This window comes from Macrotis lagotis, chromosome 1, assembly GCF_037893015.1.
Source record: "Macrotis lagotis isolate mMagLag1 chromosome 1, bilby.v1.9.chrom.fasta, whole genome shotgun sequence".
Taxonomy (NCBI): Eukaryota; Metazoa; Chordata; class Mammalia; order Peramelemorphia; family Peramelidae; genus Macrotis; species Macrotis lagotis.
The window spans coordinates 456,614,627-456,634,474 of record NC_133658.1 but is presented as its reverse complement, the minus strand read 5'-3'; the positions used below and the strand labels follow the sequence as shown (position 1 = coordinate 456,634,474).

The 19,848-nt window shown below is 37.9% G+C and overlaps 1 long non-coding RNA gene across 3 annotated transcripts in view; it reads left to right on the top strand.

Moving 5' to 3' along the window:
- Positions 1–89: 89 nt before the first annotated feature.
- Positions 90–19,848, top strand: part of LOC141506606 (uncharacterized) — a 226,245-nt gene continuing 206,486 nt past the window's right edge. For 2 of the 3 annotated variants that reach the window (XR_012473923.1, XR_012473924.1), the window contains exon 1: positions 90–163. This is a non-coding gene — a long non-coding RNA (uncharacterized LOC141506606). The remainder of the gene's footprint in view (positions 164–19,848) is intronic. The other variant, XR_012473925.1, reaches the window with a different exon arrangement.

The following is a 19,848-nucleotide window of genomic DNA, read 5'->3' as shown; positions in this document are numbered from 1 at the left end:
CAAGAGGAGGGCGGGGGGGGACGGGGCGGGGCAGGGACACAGGGCGGAGACGCTCGAAGCTGCGGCCCCGAGGGCGGAGAGAGGGGGCACAAGAGCTGGGGGATCTGGGGCACCGAGGGAACCCTAACCTTGAGAGTCACAGCGGACAGACGGAGCCTAGGGTGTGAGTGAGGGGAGCCATGATTTAGCACTCTCTCAGGGAGGCCTAAGCTTCTGTGGGGACTCGTGTGTGTGTGTGTGTGTGTGTGTGTGTGTGTGTGTGTGTGTGTGTGTGTGTGTGTGTGTGTGTGTGTTTTAGGGTCCAGAAGTAAATTGTTAGCCCAGCTCTAACTTACGAATTCCGCAGGTGCTGTGTATGTTTGAGAGGTGTTGCTCCAGGAAGCTCATAGAACCTTGGGAGTTGAAACTTCGGGTTTAGAAAGTAGAGCGTTCTTGGGAGTCTTCTGTGACTCTAGATGTCCGTCCTGGACCCTGCTGCTCAATCAAAGAGAGGAAGCAACAAGTACAGGCTGCCAGTCAAACGTGCTTGAGCTAGGCGCGTCCGGCGGGGCGGCTCTGGCCGGCTGTGGGGCTCTGATTGTGCATGTGTCGCTTTGGGCCTGGGCGCTGACACAATTTCTGGGAAAGAGGAGATGAAGGTGGTGTAGAGTATTGGAATGACTTCGGTTCAAGTCCTAGCTTTGCTATCGACTACTCTGTGTGTTTCTTGGAATGATCACTTTACACTGCGAACCATATCTGTAAAATGAAACCGGTTGGATTATGTTTAGTTTTCTTCAGTAAGTTTAACATGCAAATAAGTCGTTCAGTGATTCTGTGAATTCTTGACCCTCCTATTAAAATGTGAAGGGCCTCACTTTTTATTCCTTTTCCTTCCCAAACCCCAGCACAGATCAGCAGTAATAATAACTTACATTAATTTAGTGGTTTAAGGTTTGCACACAACTTGACAGATATCTTAGTTGTTTCTAATAGAACTTTGTGAAATGTTTATTATTATTCCCATTTTACAGATGGTAAAACTGAAACCCATCGAATTTAAGTGAGTCACCCTGGTCAGCTTCTGAATGACAGGGGTGGGAATAGAACCTTGGTCTTCTGACTCATAGTCAAGAGTTCTTTTCACCATGTTAGTATTTTAATGACTTCCTGGGAAAAAGGAGATACAGAACGACAGACCATACCTTCCTTGGGTCCTGGGTCTGAGAATGGTTTCCCAACACCAAACCCCAAAATTCATTTCCTTAGCTTGTTACTTCTGTTGTTAACATCTGTACTATTCTAACTCCTGTATCTCCTCTACTCAGAAAAACTCAGGGACTGAAGTTGGCTCCTATCTCAAAGTATATCCAACTACATAATCAACTACCATCACTCAAATACATTCCCAGACCATATAGACATAATTCCAATCATTTCTCCCACGGACTTGTACACCACATACCACCATTCACACAAATGTGCCCCCTACTCTTCAGATAACATATACCACCCACAAATTCAGGACAAATACTTAAATTATCCAGGCAACACTGACTCTCTCTCTCTCTCTCTCTCTCTCTCTCTCTCTCTCTCTCTCTCACACACACACACACACACACACATAGAAACACACTGCACACCACAGACTATATGTACCTACAACCACATAACACATTATAAAGCAAACAAAACTCACAAGCACACGTACATACCATATATAAAAGTAAAACAAAAAACAGGCAGCAGTGGTATAGTGCTTAATTTGGAGTCAGGAAGATGTGAGTTTGAATTCTGCCTTGGAAATTTGCAACTTGGGTGACAATTGGTGGCAGTTACTTCTTAATTTCCTTATCTGCAACATGACAACAAAGGTAATTATTTCTCAGGATTGTTCGGCTCAAAGGAGCATTTCACAGTTTCACCATTTTCCCCTCTCCTCTCCACCTAACTGTGGGAAATCCAGTTGTGCTGAATTCAGTCGAGTGTGAATGAATTCAGTTAGCTCCTGTATCCACCAATTCAATAAACAACGACCTCCTTTAGCATCCCCCTCTCTCCCCTTCCCCCTTCCTTCCATGGTTGAACTCTGTGCCTTCCTGTCTTTACTCCCTTCCATTGGTGAGCAGGACTGAAAGATGTTTCCCGCTTAGAACCCTCCTAGATGATTCCCTTTTCTCTCTAAACTCAGCTTGAGGAAATTCAGCCTGGAGCAGGGAGGCATCGAACTGGACTTCTGGGCAACCAGGAGAAAACCCAAGACTTCCAGCTCCCGGATTGCATGCTGCAGCTCTTCCCCGCAGCTTCGACGGGGTTTCCCACCTGACATTGAGGGGCAGGGTGTAAATTGTAGGACCCGCGGGCCTAGGTGGGTAAAGGACTGGCAAGGCTGGAGAGGGGCTCCGGGACTGGCCGGCCTGGGCCGAATGCTCTCCTTTGAGCCCGCGGCGGGGATCTCAGCACAGCAGCTGCAGTACAAGGTGCGGAGAAATTACAGAGCGCGGGAAGGCTGGGCCCAAAATCAATGTTTCATGAGGTGTTATTATCTCGGCGCCTGCAGACAGCTGGTTGGGGGCGGGGAGGAGGCAAGGGAAGCACTAATAGTTGGTGTCGCCTCCTTAGTTCCCGGACTTTCTAGCTCCCAGTGTCAATCTTATCTCTATACAGGAAAAGAAGGGGGAGACCAACATCTCTCCCCTCCTCTCTTCCTCCTCCTTCCCAGGTTTTGGCCCAACTCTTTCCAGTCCAGGCAGGTGCAGTGTCTGAGCTTCCGGATCCCCCTCCTCTTCCACTCCCTGTTAAAGAGGCTGAGCTTCGTTCTGGTTTGGGGATTTGGCGAGTGGGCAAACAACGTCTCCCCCATCCCACCTCCCAGGCACAAAACCCTTCCGACTCTGACTCTTTGCTTCTCTGGCCAGACGTGACTTTTCCGTTTCCCCATTCAGCGTGCGTCCCCTTCTAGCCACACAGATGTGCAAGTTTCCCAACATCACCGCTGTCCTGGGACAGTTTACTCTTCCTTAATGCTTGTACAAATTTCCTAACATTCTAGGCTCCCCCAATCAATAACAAATTGGGGATTTTCAGGCTGACCAACTCTTTGTAGAAGCAGCAACTACCTCCTGACCTCCGGTCGCCCGAAGGCTAAGTTAGTTTAGTAAGAATTACTTTCCTCATCCCCCGCCCACCCTAAGGTCAATTTTGGGCAGAATATTTCTTGAAATCTGATGGACCCTTAAGCGATGGACTAATAAGGACTTCAAGAAGAGGGAGGAGCAAATAACAAGATCCAAATCAAGGACAGCGCCAGTTTAGTGGCAGGGAAACTTATTTCCCACCAGTCCCTGCTTCCAACTCAAAAAAAAAAATCCACCCCACCTACCCATCTCTGGCGAAATAATACCTATAATTCTCTTATTGTGTACCACCTGCCCCTCCCTCACCCTCCCTCAGTTTTCTATTTAATGTGTGCAAATAGAATTCCCTCCTGCTTTGATTGTTTTACATCAAACTGATATGTATGTGTGGGGAACCCCATTTGGAAGAAGGTTGAGGCTCCTGAAGCCCTAGAGCAGAAGATCGTTTTAATCTATTAAGGTTAACTCTTCACAAAATGCTGAGCAGATGGTATTTGTGGTAACGTATCATTAGGCAAAAATGCGAACTGAGAAGTCACTTAATAATCAGCCTGTGAAAACGATTTAGTATTCCAAAACAAGTGAGCAGTTTGCATTGTCCCCCCAATTCCTGCTGCTGATACCGAAAGCAACGTGAGGGATTTAATCCCAGCTATCTTGAGGAGGAAATCTAAATGGTTTCAAAGGCAGGGTGAATCTACTTTTCCATAGCTATTTTCCCAGGGAAGAAAAAACAAGTTGTAAAATTCAGACAGTAACTTGTGGGAGGTTGGATAATTTTTCAGAGATGTGAATTTTCCTGGAACATCCCTTGGTTCTTTCTTTTAAATTTTTTTTAAAATTTATTTACGACAGTGGGGTTGAGTGACTTGTCCAAGGTCACACAGCTAGGTAATTATTAAGTGTCTGAGGCCGGATAGTGCTCTATCCACTTGCCACCTAGCTGCCCCACCTTGGTTCTTTCTTTTGGGGTTCTTTTCCACTCAGAATATTTAAGAGGTTATAAATGAAATGGAATAGTATTCCCTTATAAGAATTGAGGAATATGAAGATTTCAGAGAAGCATGAGAAGATTTAAATGGACTGATCCAGAGTGAAGTAAGCAAAACCAGAGAAACATTACATAAAATGACTAGAATTTAAATGAAAAGAACATCTCCCAACTGAATGCTATGTAATTTATAATAAACGACCATAGAGAAAAGTTGAAGAAAATTTATTTTCCTCTCTTTTTTTTTTGAATCATTTGATAACTATTGGTAGGGATTGCACTAGAAGGTATTATTGGTGAACTGAAGTTGTTTTTATGAACTTTTCAAACTTTTCAAAAAAATATTTTAAATTCTTTGCTACAACATTGGCTTATTGAGTAGGAGATTGATGTGGGATATATTAGGAAATTAATGTGAGTTAAGGTTAAAAAAAGTTACAGATGTCAGCATCTTCCTTACTTTGATAAGGGTTATGAAATCACTTTTCCAAGTCAGTTAATAAACATTAAAAAATGCCTACTTTGTGCTAGATCTACAAAATGCTTAGGATATAAAGAAAAGTAGAAAAGTCCTTGTTGTCAGGGGGAGATGACATGCAAATAACTATATTCAAGCAAGATATCTACAGGATAAATTGGTAGTAAAGTCAGATGAAAGATACTAAGATTGAGGATTGGGGAAAGCTCCCTGTTTAAGGTGGGACTTTGAGATATGAAGGAAGTCAGGCAAGCTAGGAGGAAGAGATGAGAAGGTAGAGTGTTCTAGGAATAAAAGCAGCTAGGGAATAAGGTATAATAAGACTGGAGAGGAAAGAAAGAGCCAGATTATAAAGGGCATTTTGTATTTGATGTTGGAGGAGAGAGTGTGTTGGAGAAGAGAGGTATAAGACAATAGGTAGTAGGAAAGGACAGACCAAGTAAGAATTTTCTTTTGAAGATGGTGGAAAATGTAGACATGTTTCTAAGGTGAAAAAAGAAGCATTCAGTAGACAAGAAGCCACTGAAAATTAATGAGAGAGTAAGGATGAGAGAGGAAGCAATCTGTTGTTGAAAATGCGATGAAATATAAATATTTGTTCTTGTAAAGGAATTTGCAAAAGGTCATCTCTTTAAATGAGACAGGGATGAAGGAGGAGGTAGTGAAAGAAGGTATATATATATATATATATATATATATATATATATATATATATATATGGACGATATGATATGAACAGAAGAAGAGAGGAAATGAGTTCATTTTTTTCAGTAAAATATGAGTGAAGGTTCTCAGCTGTGAGGATTAGGGAAATTTGAAGAGAATTGAAAAAAAGTTTAAAAAAGTCAGTGGTAGTGAGTGGCATAGTGACTTAATTAGGGTTTTGTATAACGATTGCTTTGCTGCAGTGAGTGCCTAGATGACCTTATAAAACACAAATTCTTGGTGGACTCAGTCAACACCAATTTGTGAGTTTCTGCAGTCATTCAGTAGCCCATGAACAGACAGCAGAAAAGCCATATCTTTAACCATTCTTATATTTTTTTACCATTTAGTTTGTGTCAATGTTTACTTTTTTCTTTTTAAATTTACAAATAATCTTTATGTGAGCAACTTTTGATGCAATAGTTTTTTTTCCTTTGTTTGGGACTTAAATTTCTTACTTTTTCAATTAAAAAGCATTTTTTCCTCTCCTTCCAATGTCCCTTGAATTGAAAAAATAAAGAAAAAGAAAAACCTTATAACAAACATGCATAGTCAAGCAAAACTAATTTACTGCACTAGCCATGCTCAAAAATATGTTTCAATCTTCATCTATCCTGAGTCCATCACTTCTCTCTTTGGACATGAAAATAATCCATGTTTTATTCATCCATCTTTCTTTTTTTTTTCTTTCTTTGTTTCTCTCTTTCTTTTTTTTTTTTGTTTCTTTCAACAATGTGTTACTATGTTCAAATTGCTTTCCTGGTTCTGCTTGCTTCTCTCTGTATCAATTCATAACCTTCCCTGGTTTATCTGAAACTATTCCCTTTATCATTTTTTACAGGAAATATAATTCCAGCATAATCTCATAATTTAAGTTCAGCTGTTCTCTGATTAGTGGGCACCCCCTTAGTTTCTAGTTCTTTGCTATCATAAAAAGAGCTAGTATAAACTATTTTAGTTCATATGGGGTCATTCTTCTTTTTTGAATATCTTTGAGTATAAGAATAGTTTAATCACTTTTGTGTGTAGTTACAAATTATTTTCTAGAATGTCTTGTCCAGTTCACAACCTTATTAACAATTCATTAATCTACCAGTTTTCCCAGAACTTGTCATTTCCCTTTTTTGATCAGTTTTGCTAATCTCATGTCTATAGGGTGGAACTTCAGATTTGTTTTAATTTATCTAATTATTAACAAATTGGGCATTTTTAATATAAATACTTTATTTGTTTCCAATTATAAACAATAGTCATTTCTACCTATCATTTTTTTGTGAAATTTTGCATTTTACTTTTTTCCCCCAACCTCCCTTCCTTCCCCACCCCACAGAAGGAAGTTTGATAATCTTTACATTGTTATATCTTTACATGCTATACATTGATCAAAATTGAATATGTTGAGAGAAAAATCATATCCTTGAGGAAAAAATAAAATATGAGATAGCAAAATTACATAGTATGTAAGACAACTTTTTAAAAAAAATTGAAGGTAATAATCTTTGGTCTTTAACTCCACAGTTCTTTCTTTGGATACAGATGGTATTCTCTATTGCAGATACCCTAAAATTGTCCCTGATTATTGCACTGATGAAATGAGCAAGTCCATTAAGGTTGGCCATCACTGCCATGTTGTTGTTGTGGTGTACAATGTTCTTCTGGCTCTGCTCATCTTGCTCAGCATTAGTTTATGCAAGTCTTTCCAGGCTTCTCCGAATTCCCATCCCTCCCGGGGGGGATTGTTCCAACTATTGTTCCAAAATATGCATATATATATATACATATATATATATATGTATATATATATATATATACATATATATATATCACAATTTGTTCAGTCATTCCTCAATTTGTGGACATTTACTCGATTTCCAATTCTTTGCCACCACAAACAGAGTTGCTATGAATATTTTTGTACAAGTGATGTTTTATGCCCCTTTTCATGATCTCTTTAAGATATAGACCCAGTAGTGGTGTAAGGGTGGTGCTGGATCAAAGGATATGCACATTTTTATTGCCCTTTGGGTGTAATTAATTTGGGGCATTTTTGATATGGCTATTGATAGCTTAGATTTCTTCCTTTGAAGACTGTTGGCTCATATCCTTTGACCATTTACCAATTCAACCTTGTCTTTTATTCTTCTAAGTTTAAATCAGTAATTTATATATCTTGAATATATTCTTTTTTTAGGGTTTTTTTTGCAAGGCAAATGGGGTTAAGTGGCTTGCCCAAGGCCACACAGCTAGGTAATTATTGTCTGAGACAAGATTTGAACCCAGGTACTCCTGACTCCAGGGCTGGTGCTTTATCCACTGCACCACTTAGCCACCCCCCAAATATATTCTTAATAAAGAATTTTGCTGTCAATTTTCCCCAGTTATTTTTCCCCCTTTTAATTTTAGGTTTATTGATTTTGTTTATGCAAATCCTTTTATATTTTTTGTTATACTTTTGTCTCCTTTTTCTTCCCTCCCTTCCTCTTTCCTACTTTCATTTTCCCCCTCTTCCATTCTTTCTCTTCCCTTCTATTCTTTCCCTTCTATTCCTTTCTCTCTTCCTCCTTCTTTCCTTTCCCTTCCCTTCTCTTTCTTAGACCCTGTCTTCTTTGATGAGAGAACTCTCTCTGCTTTTCTATGATTATCTGACATAGAAAGGACTGGCTGTAATTTTATTTGGATTTCCTGATCAGGATTAGGTCTCTGGGTTTTTAGAAGTTTTGAGTGGATTATTTGTTGTTGTTGTTGATGGTGGTGAAGGCAGAGCTGTGCTATACTTCTTTCTCCTACTCCATCGTCTTGCCTGGTCTCTGGTAATTTTTCATCTTTCTATCTTCCCTGGTGCCTGGTATATAAAAGGCATTTAATAGATGTTCTTTGGAGACAAATGCCTACCTTTATCCCTGTTCAATTGTTATAGCATGTTTCTATCATGGGTGAAGTCTTTCTACCAACAGAATTTTGTTTCAATGCAATGTCTTTCTCTGCCCCCTTCCTCCCCCACCCCTCACTTGTGTACCAACTCTTCCTGTCTGATTCAGCCTGGGGAGTGAGACACTAGTAGTCTTTGGGTGGAGAAGGTGGTTGGTGTAATTTCCCCATTTAGGGTGTGGAAAGTGGTTGTATGACAGACTCTTTGGAGGAAACAAAGGTGGGGAAGGTGACCTGGCAATAGTGAATGAAACTTGAATAGGACTTGGCGAAAAGATGGTATTGTATCGAATAGGAATTTCCAACTTTCCTTTCAGAATTGTTTTCATTTATGAAGCAAGATATTTGAACTATCTATCTCCTGTCTGACTTTCTCTGTCTCTGACTGTCTGACTTTGTCTGTCTCTGTTATCTCTGCACACACACACAAACACATACAAACACACACACACAAATACATACACATCACTCTAATCCTGAGAAGGAATACTAAGAACATAAATCAACTTTCAGTAGCTATCATTTCTGATGTCATGGAAGAATGATAGCATCTCACATTAACATGGTGCTCAGGGCTTTGCAAATCACCTTCCTCACAAGTCTATTAGCAAGATTTTTGAAGTGACTTAGGCAATCAATTTCCTCTCAGATAAAGTTGTGCCCATCACCCAAGAGGGAAAAGTATCACTCCTATTCTAGAAATCTTCAGGAAAGGAAATTTTGATATCAATTAATCCTTTGTCTTATGTAACTTGAGTTTTCTGTTGTAGTTGAGGTCACTCTCCATTTTCTTTGAGAAGTAATGAAAACTTCTTATTCTCCCTGGAAACATTTATTTAAATCATTTGCTATTAGGTCACTAAGGCGGAAATGTTCTCTTTATAGGACAACATCTTACTTAAGACCTTACCTGTGCTATAGGTAACCACAGTTTCCTGATCATGCTTAAGCTGTTGGAGAGTCCTCAGGAACCTGGACACTCCTGAGTCAATGAATGAATGAATGAATGCAGTTTATTAAGCATTTATTATGTGCTAGGCATTGTGCTATGAGCACTGGATATAAAAAAATGTAAGAGACAATATCTGCCTTCAAGGAGCCTACATTCTGATAGAAGAAGAGAACATATAAAGTCTGTCATTAGTATGAAATCCAGGGAGGCAGAGGGTATTTCTTCCTTGATTTGTCTTCTAAGGGAAAGCAGATGGACGTAGGTCACAATCTATACTACCAAATTATTTCTTGGGGAAGGTATAAGCAGACCAAATATTTTGTCCATTGTAGACACAATGGAGATACTGTAACATAGTCCAGAGAGTATGGGACCTAGAGTCCAATGAGTCTGGTGAGCTTTAGTAGGGTGTCTCTTTTTCTTAACTAGCCTCAGTTTACACATCTGTCAAATTTAGTCATTTTGATTAGATCTCTCTCCTTTGAATCCCATGAGCCTTCTGTAATGGGGAAAGAGGAACTATATGATAGCAGCTATTTCCCTGCTGAGTTCCATCTTCATGGAAAACTAGAGGAAAGAAGCCTCTTTTCAGCTATGTGTAGCTGAGGGGTTGATGCAATAGGATCACAAAATATCTTTCTGTGGAACTAGGAGTTATGATGACCCAAGGAAGGACTGACCCAGAATCAAATTCAAACCCAAAGGAATGTGCTTGATCTCTTTTCCTTCCTGGTGGCAATTGAGAAAAATACCACTATGACCTGCAGGTGCTGCCTTCCTCCATCTGGTCTCTCTATATTTGTGAGCACAAAGTTCCTTTGGTTCTTTTATGTGTCTTCTTTCCTGTTTTTAGGTTGAGTGAGTATCCAGAGATGAAATTGTCTGGATGGAGACATGGCAATTTTGGGAGATCCATAAGAGCCTTCAAAGGTTCCAATGGCAACTAGAATCAGTGCCAGATATTACTGCAAGGAATAGAAGTAGAAATGACCATCAGAGTGGTGGTAGTGGCTAATTATAGAGGAAGTACTTGCAGTCCTTGAGAACTGCTATGACCTCTAGAAAGGTACTGACATTCACAACCAAACAGAAAGCTACACCTAAAATGATTCCATAAAAGGGGAAAAAACCTTTTCAGATCAGTCATTGGGAAGCACCCTTTCCCCCTCATATATTCCTTATATGTATGTCTTATAACCCTTGCATTTCAAGTCTGAGCCCACTCTTCCCATTTGGGGGGAATACTTTATATCAGCTCTTTTTTTGCTATAGTTTTTTTTTTTTTTTAGTAAATCCTATTTCTAAAAGTTAATGGAATTTGGTTGATTGGTGATAGAGAACACACCAGTTGGCTCTCAGGAGCTAAGATAGTAATAACCTCAACCTCTCAGTTTACCCCTGGTCCTAAGAGGAACCATGGTTAATGACTTCTGGGCACTAGAGAGAATGCTACAGTAAACCGTGTGACTGGATAAATCAAGACCTTTCTAAGCTTCAAAATCCTCACCTCTACAGAGAAGGAATTGACCCAGATGGTCTCAAAGATGTCTGGTATTCTGTGAATTCTGAGAATCTATAAGTTCTCATTGACTATTTCAACTCATACTTCTCTCAGACTCTTCTCAACTTCTTAATCACTTACCAAGTGGACTCAAAGTGGACTCAAAAGGACTCACTTCTGTACCTAGTCATATACTGTCTCATATTATCCTCTAGTTGCAACATATATAAGAGTCTCTTCTATCCAAGTAAATTGTGGGGGTGGAAGAAGGGAACTAGAATCATCATATCAAAGAGCTAGAGTTAGAAGGGAACTGAGAATTCACCTAGATTTTCTCATTTTATGAATGAAGACACAGACCAAGGAAGGTTAAATGTTCTATGAAAGCTCATATAAAGGAGTAAGCATAAAAGGTACAACTTCAACTTAAGTTCAGAACTTTGTTCTTGATATTACATTCTTTTGTTTCCCTTATAGTAACTAATATGGAGCTAGGAATATAGGCACTCAGTAAATGTTGAATGGTTGAATGAATGAATTAATGAACGAATATGTTTTCTTTGCACACTAGCACTTAATAGAGGTATTAGCTGCAACTTTTATTTTGGGAAATTCAAGTCATCCATGTCAGTACTTACAGAAGCACTTCCAGGAAATTGGAGCAAACCTTCCATCTAATCATAAGTTGCAAATTGCAGCATTTTCTTCTACCAAAAACATAAAATCTTTATTATGAACCCAAGGTTTCAGTGCTCTGTCATTAACTTAATTTTTGTGCAAGTGGCAAAAAGTAGGGTAGAAAGAGGACGTGCTCTCATTTCAGAAAGTACCACCTCAAAGGCTTGAGAATCAATCATGTAAACCATTGGACCTCAGTTTCCTCATCTGTAAAATGAGGGGGATTGGACCAGATGGTCTATTTCAGCTTTTAGATCTATGATTTTTCCCCTTATCTGATTCAATTTCTTTAGTCCGATGGACTAACATGTTCACTACCTTCCTCCCAACTTTGACATTTTGTACTACTACCAGAATGGGTTTGTTATGTATTACACATAAAGGGGGGGAGTATTTCTGTGCATGAGCCCCAGAACTTTAGAGCATGCACACCTTTAGAACACACATAAACACTTTTTAGAACCGACTGCAATATACAAGCTAATTCTTTGTAGCTTTTAAAATAATTGCACTTGTGTGTGCCACACAAGGGAAACTTCATTTGCTAAGGGAAAGTTGTCCATTACTTCTGAGTTGGAAATTTTGAGTTGTGTTTCATTACAATTGAGAAACTCTAATGAAAGTAGAGCCTATGAAAGTCTATGAAATATTCATGGATTCATTTCCCTTTTTCTGAAGCTCTTTTGAATAATTTTTTTATGTGAGCACATGGTTGGCTATTATTTACAATGTTAATTCACGTCCTATTGAATGACTTTCAAGATAACCTACTGGGCACCTTTCTGCCAAAGGAAGGCCACAGGGGGGTTTTAGTCTTAGTGAAAAGTTACTTAAGTTTAGACATAGATTCCATGATCTATAAAGCTTGATTCCATGGTATTCATGCTGATACCTGCTTAAAGACCATCTAGCCTCAAAGTTTAGACCTTGGATTAATTGGAATAGCCTACATATGTGTCTTTGGAGAGGGAGGGTAATTTATAAGAAGAGATGAGCACTTAAGTCAGCCTCAGAACTCAAAAATGGTTTTTATTCATTGTTCATTCTAGTTTTTTCTTTTGACAGGAGGGACAAATTACCTTGTGGGTTCTTTAGGGAGGACTCTCCTGACTCTATAGTTAGGGCTTGGGAGTAGAGGTTCCCTGTATTCTCTATAAATCTAGTCTCCACCTTCATCTTTTAAAGTGAAAGTTTTTAATCTGGATTCTGTGACTTTGTTTTTAAATTTTCAATATTTTGATAACTATATTTCAGAATTAGTTTCCTTGTAATCGAGTGAGTTTTATGAAATTATTCTGAGAAAAGAGTTCTTTGTGTTTACTACACTGCCAAAGGGATCCATGTTACCAAAAATGTTAAGAACTCCTACTCTTAGTAGCTTTTTCTTGCCAGCAAAGAAGACATATGTTTAGTATTCTATCTGCTAGTTCCTTCTCTCCAGGAATTCCAAGTAAAAAGGAGAATGTGTGGAGTTGTGTGCTAGTTCAGGGAACTGATGGAGGGAATATTTCCTGCCTTAGAAGTAGTGTGGTTTGGGTCTAATCATTTAACTTTTCTTAGTTTCAGTTTCCTTATTGATTAAAAAGAGATATTATTATTGTCTTCCAAAAAGGTTATTGTGAAAGCTTAAAGCTCTTTATATTATGATGATATATATTCCACTAGGTATCTGCTTCTCTGTCTGCTTTCTACTCCTCTGAACAAGATGTTCCCTTCCAGGTTAAACTCAACACTTCTAGTCTCATCACCATGCTATTAACTAAAACCTTGACTGATATGACTTCACTCAACTTACTCTCCCCTCTGATTGGAGGGCTAGAGAGAGAGGAGTAACAAACTCTTCCCAAGGCCTTCCTTTAAGGTCTCTTTTTAGGGGCTGAACTTTTTGGATCATCTGGTGCTCTATCTGGCTTCAGCTCCATGGAACAAGATGTCCCTGAGTACCACCTAGTCTCCCTTGCTTCCCTTCCTCTCTCATTTTCCAACCTAATTCTCCCATTAGATTGTAAACTCCTCAAGGGCAGGGACTGTTTTAACCCCAGTGTTTAACACACTGTCTTGCATACATTAAGTGCTTAATAATTACATGAAATACTTTCAAGGTTGCACCTCTGCCTCTTTGAATTTTCTCTTCCATGCCTGGAAATTCACTCTACTTCTGTATTTCTCACACTTGATGATTCCTCTGCTCCTGTAGCATCTTCTGATCATCTTCAGTTTAAGAAGGTTTCCCAGGTCAGCCATACCTTAATTCCTTTCCAAGATGCATTCCTGATTTTTCATTTCCTCTTCTATATTATGTATTCTCCTCACCCCATTAGAATATAAGCTTTTTGAGGGTAGAGATTGTATTTTTTTCAGCTTGTATATTTGTATGTCTAGCACTGAGCACAAAATCTGACACCGTTAGTATTTAATAGATGCTTGGTGCCTTGGCTTTCTATAAATGTGATCTATTATTATAATGATTTCTACTTAAGGTAATGCCATCATGATATAATAGATGCTTTTAAAAATTTGAGGCAGTAGATAATTATTAGTGGTCATGATGATGATGATGATGATGATGATGATGATGATGATGTCATTGTCCATGAGTCTAGCTAGTGTGGGAGATTTTTCTTGGGTTAATTAGCATTTTGGAAATTTCTTTGTATGAATGAATATGGATCCTTTAGAATATTCTTGCACAACTGAGCACAAAAGGAGAGTTCATCACCAGACTTTTTGGGAAGGCAAAATGCTCCTGAAGGGAAGCCCTATTTTGGACCATCCTGCTGTTTACTCACTTTTCCCCTGAACTTTAGGAAAAATTAATAACAAATCATCCCAAAATATAGTAGGTTGGTAGAATTTAGTTATAGCTTTGTCTCTGTTACCCATGGATGTGCAATCTTGGCAAGGTAGAAAGTGACTTCCTACCTCTAGGTTGCATTTTCCTTATTGTAAAACAAAGGGGTTGGATTACTTGATCTTTCAGCACTGATGTTATTTTATGATTGATTTCATGTTAGTGCTTTTATTTCAGTGCCCTTTTCACATATGTTATCTCATTTGATCCTCAAAATGCTCCCTATGAAGATAGTAGGGCAAGGATTATTAATCCCATTTTACAGATTAGGGAACTGGGGCAAAATACAAGTGATTTACCTCAGGGCAAACAGTGAGTCATGGGTGAGAAACCTGGGCTCTCTTTAATGAGCAAGGTGGGGCCTGAAGCAAATCATATTGTGGGTTCCATCTTTCATCTGCACCAACATGTTTATTTAGGTGAACTCAAGAGCAATATAAATCTTTAAGTAGAGAGAGGAAAAAAGATAGTATTTGTTCAATAATCACATATCCTCTGTTTGTTGTAGGAGATCCTAGCAGAGAGACAGAGAAAAACAAGAGAATCCTTTCCTTGATGGAGTTCTAGTAGGGTATATAAGACAAAGTGCTTAAATACAAGGCAGAGAGTGGCAGTGCCTTGAGAGGCATAGTGTTCTGGGGAGTTCACAGGAAGGAGACACTAGTTTTGATTTTTGGGAATCAGAAATGGCCTCATTGAGGAGGTGAACTTTGAGTTGAGTTTGGAAGAATGGAGAAGATATTGATAGGAAGACTGTCAAAGTATAGGGTGTGATTGAAAGGCAGGATCTAGTCTTATCTGGCTAGAGCATATTATACAGGGTGTGGTTTGTGTGTGTGTATGTGTGTGTGTGTGTGTGTGTGTGTGTGTGTGTGTGTGTGTGTGAGATAGGGTCAGAAAAGGAGAACAGTGCCATAGTGTGGAGGGCTTTGACAATAATAAACAAATAAAAAAGTAAAACAACAATAATGCAACAAAGCTATGCATCATACAGTGAGTAATGGAGAGGTTCATAGTGGGTGAGAATAGACAGCACCAATAAATCAATGAGGAACTCCAAAGGAGTAAATAACTTCAAGGATTTGCATCACTGAAGATTCAGTGGTATGATCACATGGCAGAGTGAAGGATGACAGATGAATCATCCCAAAGGTTCTACTTCCAACTCTGAAATGTCTGGAGAACTTGTGGCACTGTTAGTTGGAGAGTCTCAGGGCAGCAAACTTGGGAAAAGTCAGAATGATAAGAGTCTGGATAGGCAGGTTACATGGATTTCAATCTGGTTCATTTAAGGAACTCCTAATAAGAGAGCAGAATTCATCTGAATATTTAAATACAAATAGTTAGGCTTTCATTTTTATAATATTTCCTTTTTCATGTCCAAACCCTTTAACTTTTGGGATTGACCTTCACTAAGTGTTATTCAACACATACCATGTGCAAAGTTGTGTTTCCTCTGGAGAGTTATAAAGGTTAGAAAAGATATATCACTGCCCTCATGGAGTCTATAGTTGAGGGGAAAAATATGAACATACAGAGATAACAAGATTCCAAAATAGTACATGATAAAAGCTTCAAAGATGTGCAAAAACAAGAATGTTCCAAAGCTCTATGTGCTTGTGTGTTTGTTTGTGTGTGTGTGTGTGTGTGTGTGTGTGTGTGTGTGTGTGTGTACATAAAGAGGGAATCAGGAAAATATTCATGGATGACAGTGTTTAAGCTAAGCTATAATGGATGGATGGAGGTAGGATTTAATTCTGGGAGGGAATGGAAGGAAAAATGTAGTAGAAACCATTCTCTTTCTAGTTCCTTTTTGTCCCTCCTTCCCTATGGGGACTTGGAATAGACAACTCTAAAGAATTTGTAGTCTATGAGTCTCACTTCTAATTATTATTTTTCATTTCTCTGGAACTCCCAGAAGACATAGAAGTAGGATTTTTATAAGTTATAAGTTTTATAAGTTAGGATACTGAGGCTCTTTCACTTAACTAAACTCTACTAATCCTTCAATATCTAATTCCAATTTTATCTCCTTCATGAAGCCTTCTCTGACCACACCGCCTCTGTTTGTGAGGTCATTGGCAGAACAGTGTTGGGGGTCTATTTTATTTTGGGGAGTATATTTTATTTAAATTTTCAAAAAAGTTTTATTATTTACTTTTAGTTTTATTTTTAAATTTTGAATTCCAAGTGCTCTCCCTCCCTACCACTCCTGCCTCATCCACTGAGAAGGCAGGGGATATGATATCAATTACGTATATAACATTGTGCAAAACATATTTTCATATTAGTCATTTTTAAAAAGCAAGAAAAATAAAGTGAGAAAATTATACTGCAATTTGCACAGAGTTCACCAATTTTCTCTTTGAAAGTGAATAGCATCTTTTATCATGAGTCCTTTGAAATTGTCTTGTATCATTGTATTGAGTAGCCAAGTCTTTCACAGTTGATTATCTATACAACATTGCTGTTACTATATACAGTGATCACTCAGTTCTTCTCATTTTACTTTGCATCAGTTTATTTAGGTCTTGCCATTTTTTCTGAAACCACTCTCTGTCCCCCAATCCCCCTATCTGCCACAATTTTTCTAGCCATTCATCAATTGATGAGTATCTCCTCAATTTCTAATTCTTTACCACCACAAAAGAGCTGTTATAAATAATTATGTGCACATAAATCCTTTTCCTTTGATCTCATTGAGATACAAACCTAGTAGTGATATTGCTAGCTCAAAGGATATGCACAGTTTCATAGACCTTTGGACATGATTCTAAATTGTTCTCCAGAAAGATTGGAACAATTCACTATGAATGCATTTATAATTAATGCATTCCCCCCACCCCCTCCTCTCCAATATTTGTCATTTTTGATAGATGTGAAGTGGTACCTCAAAATTATTTTAATTTGTCTTTATCTAAACAATAGTGATTTAAAGTATTTTTTCATATATAACTTTGATTTTCATGGATTTGTTTTTGATTTTCACAGATTTCTTCTTCTGAAAAAATACCTGCTCATTTCCTTTTACTATCAATTGGGGATTTGGTTTTTATTTTTAGAAATTTGTTTCAATTCCTAAATATAATTTGCTTTTGCTTTGTCTGAGATTTTGTGTGTTATCTCTGCAGTTTTTTTTTTTAAATTACCCCATCATATTCAGCTTAGCCCAGGACTTTTTGTCAAACTATTCATCTAATAATAAAAGTACCAATAACATTTTTACATATAAGGAAGTGAACAATTTGACTTCATTGAATTCATTTAATTAGTCTTCAATAATTACCTTAACTTTCTCCTGGATCTTATATATTGAATTTTCTATTAAGTTCTGCTTTTTTGGGGGTCACACATGTATAGAAATATAAATAATTTAACTTTACTGAGTGCCTTATGATTTCTCTTTCCTGTTTACCTTTTTATACTTGAGTGTTGTATTTGAAATTCAAAATCTCTATCCAGCTCTTATCTTTTCATCAGGAATGCTTGAAAACGCTTTATTTCATTAAATATTTTTCTCCCAAAGGGTTATATTCAGTTTTGCTGGGTAGGTGATTCTTGGTTGTAATTCTAGTTTCTTTGCTTTTCTGAAATATCATATTCCAAGTTTCTGCTACTCTATTATAGAAGCCAGTAAATCTTTTCTTTTTTTTTCAAGACAATGGGGTTAAGTGACTTGCTCAAGGTCAAACAGCTAGGTAATTATTAAGTGTCTGAGGCTGGATTTGAACTCAGATCCTCCTGATTCCAGGGCTAGTGCTCTGTCCACTATGTCACTTAGCCACCCCCAAAGCCAGTCAATCTTGTGTGATCCCAACTGTGGCTCCTTGATATTTTAATTATTTCTTTCAGACTGCTTGAAGTGTTTTCTCTCTGACTTGGATCTCTGAAATTTGGTTAAAATAATCTTGAGGGTTTTTATTTTGGTATCTTTTTTTTCCAGTAGGTTATTGATGGACTCTATTTTAACTTCTTCATCTAAGATATTTAGGATAATTTTTCTTGATAATTTCTCAAAATAGAATGTCTAAGCTCTTTCTTTGAACATGACTTTCAGGTAGTCCAGTAATTCTTAAATTATCTTTGCTTGATCTTTTTTCCAGGTCAGTTTTTTACTCATGAGCTATGTCACATTTTTTAATTTTCTTTTATTCTTTTGACTGTGTTTTTATTGTTTCAAGATGTCTTATGGAGTCATTAGCTTCTACTTGCCCAATTCTGATTTCTAAGGCATTTTTTTCAGTTAGAGTGTGTAACTTTTTTTCCTATTTGGCTAGTTCTGGTCGTCCCCCCCCACACACTTTGGAGTTCCTTTTTTTCAGTGAAATTTTGTCTCTCTTTTTGCCATTAGGCTAATTCTGTTTTTTAAGGTGTTATTTTCTTCAGAATATTTTTGTGCCTCTTTTACCACTCTTAATTCTCTTGTTATAATTTTCTTATATCACATTTCTTTCCCAATTTTTCTCTAACCACTTTTTATCTCTTTAACTTCTTTTTGGATTTGTGTTCAATTGGCATTTTTCTTTGAGATTTTGCTTGTAGCTGTTTTCAAGTTGTTGTTTTCTTCTGAGTTTAGGTCTTGGTGATCTATGCTACCATAGTAACTTTTTATAGTCAAGTTTTTTTTCTTGTTGTTGTCATTTGCTCATTTTAAAACCTATTCTTGACTTTGAACTTTTTATTAACATTGGGTTCTGCTCATCTGGATTGGGGAGGTATTGTCCCAAGATTGTCTTTTTTTTTTGCTGCTATTTTTAGAGTTAGTTCTGGGAGTCTGAAAGTTTTTGTTACATATCTAGACAGTGAGTTTTTTGAGTGTCTTTATGCTTCTTTTTTAATCCCTCTGGTGTTCAACCCAGAATTTGACTTTTGCTTATCAATATGGGATTAGGAATGGTGCTTATGTAAAATAGAGGATATGGGAAGATGAAGTGCCTGGCTTTGGGACCCATGATATTAGTGGGGAAAGCAACTAGTGTCAACAAAGTTGCTTTGTAGAGGCTTTCATGAGCAAACTAATTTGGTATATAGATTGACCCTCTAATTTTTGAGGAGTTTCCCAAGGTCAATTGTGGAAGTTATTCACAGGTTTCAATGTGGTAGGATTATTTAGCCAGTATGACACATGAAATCCATTCTCCCTTCTAATGAATGACTAAATTCTATGCTAAATAGAATAGCTCTGTATACTGATTATACATCCTATTTTCATATGATGCCCTAAGAAGTCACATCTTCCATAGATGCCCCCCACAGCCCTCCTCCATGACACCCTTCAAGAATATTCAAAATTGAGATCATAGCTTTTCAAGCCTACTTTGATAGGACTTAACCTTCTTTTGACTCTAGTTTTCTTTCAGTCTCTCTACCCTTCTTTATTTTTCCTCTCCCCTCAGAGTTAAAGCTCATTGCCCTGGCTTGTGCTCAGTGTATTTAACCTAATTATTGCTTGCTTTTTTTTAAATCTCTGCACATCATCCCTGTGTTCCTCATATATGTCTGTGTCAGTGTTGTCTCTATTGGGCTATAAGCCCAAGAGGACAAGATCAGTAGTATCCATGAAATTTTCCTGGTGTTCAGGATTCAGTCATTGGGGAATTGGTTGGTCTATGGGAGAGGTACTACCAGAGATTTTTGCCTCTAGTATG